This window comes from Notothenia rossii (assembly GCF_949606895.1).
Source record: "Notothenia rossii genome assembly, chromosome: 3".
NCBI classification, from domain to species: Eukaryota; Metazoa; Chordata; class Actinopteri; order Perciformes; family Nototheniidae; genus Notothenia; species Notothenia rossii.
In genome coordinates this window covers 43,928,931-43,930,811 of record NC_136901.1, presented here as the reverse complement: position 1 = coordinate 43,930,811, position 1,881 = coordinate 43,928,931, and positions in this window count along the sequence as shown.

Here is a 1,881-nt window from a genome sequence, read left to right as displayed (position 1 = left end):
GCTCGAGTGCGCTAGAATTTGAAAATACACAACCGGAAAAAATCTGCCACTTCCTTACAGAGCCCCTCCTTCAACACACACGAACGCGCACATGACCAATGAGGGCACGAGATAAGTTTGTGCACATATGGAAGGCTGACAGGCAGGTAGGCCATCCAGTTACTTTAGCCGGCTCAGATGATTGGTCGTGCTTTTTACAGCGCCACGGCTTCCACAGATGATATTTTTTATGGATTTATTGTCAAAGCACTTCCGATATTAATTGCTATCGGATGTTAAGAGCATTCCATGGAATATAACAACAAGTGTATCTCGAGCCGGTTTCTCAAATGTACCTACCCCACCTTTAAAGTAATCATTAACTTATTAATCATTAACTTATTTTTTTAAATGGCCCCCCCCTTTTTAAAAATAAGTTAATGATTAAAAAGAACACTTTACTTATTTAAGTAAAATATTTTACTTACTTTATTGAATAAAATTATAGATACAATTAATAATATAAAATAAAATAAATAAGCAAATTATTTGTATTATTAACTGGATAAAATGTGGTTATTTGACTTAAAAATGAGTATTTCTATATTACCTAAGCTCACATCTGGAGTCCTGTTGAACTTTATCACAATTAATTTGAATAAAACTGGGGTTACGTAATGTAACCCAGCTTCTATGAGTATAGGCGCAGCCCTCTAAGGCTATCGCTATTGGGTAATCCCTCCTGCACGTGTGCAGCACTGACAGATTTAATCCACGCCCACCTATGACGTGGGCCCCACCTCCGGGCTCACTTCCGTATAAATAGGAAGTAGGCCCTACTATCTACTCCCACACAAACAGCTTTTCTTCAGCTATTCGCGGAGCCAGTGGGGCCCGACCCTTAGAGGGCTGCGCCTATACTCATAGAAGCTGGGTTACATTACGTAACCCCAGTTCTATATCGTATAAGGCTTCGCCCTCTAAGGCTATCGCTATTGGGTTAAGGGCGAAGCAGGATGTAGTCTACGCCCCACTGGTTCCGTCCGTTACCAGAAGCACAAAACACACCTACTCAGTTAATAACCCATGTCCATTTCGTCCTGCGTAAAAATGGAGCATCACATTCCCAGGGAATATATCATTTAAAAAATGAATATTCTCCATAAGGGAACGAGGGTAGGCTTACTTATGCTACCTATCGTTTATAAGAGATAGAGACCGAGTCTCCTTTAAATAAAACGATCAAGAGAGGGGGGAAAAGGGCAGCTCTCTAAGTGCCTACCGGCCGGAGAGAGGGCACGCAATTAAAAAACCCCGACATTACTCATTCTGACAGGCTATTCAGCACTGAATGTGTCAGAGAGGAATGGGAGACATCCCTCAAATAAAAACGAATAAAAGAACAGGGTGAAGACCAAGATGCAGCCGTGCAAATGTCTTCCACTGTCATTCCTCCGTGCAACGCCGTAGAGGTTGAAACTCCCCTGGTGCTGTGCGCTTTAATGTTCTCCGGGGGATCCAACCCAGAGGAGACATACGCCTGTGACACCGCCTCACATAGCCAGTGTGACAGGCGCTGTGTAGATAGAGGCTGCCCTAATGAGCGCTCTCTATAATGTACAAACAGACGCTGGGATTTGCGTAAAGCAGCCTTGCGTGCAATATAGCCTGCCAGCGCGCGCACGGGACAGAGGAGATGAAAAGTGGCTTCTTCCTCCGATATGTGAGGAGGGGGAAAGAAGCCCTTCAAGGTTATCACTCTTGATCTAAAAGAGCTTGTTATCACCTTTGGCATAAACTCCGGGTTCGGGCGTAATACAGCTGAGCTGCCATCTCCTTGGATCTGGAGACACGACGGAGCCACCGAGAGAGCAGACAAGTCACTCACCCTTTTAGCTGATG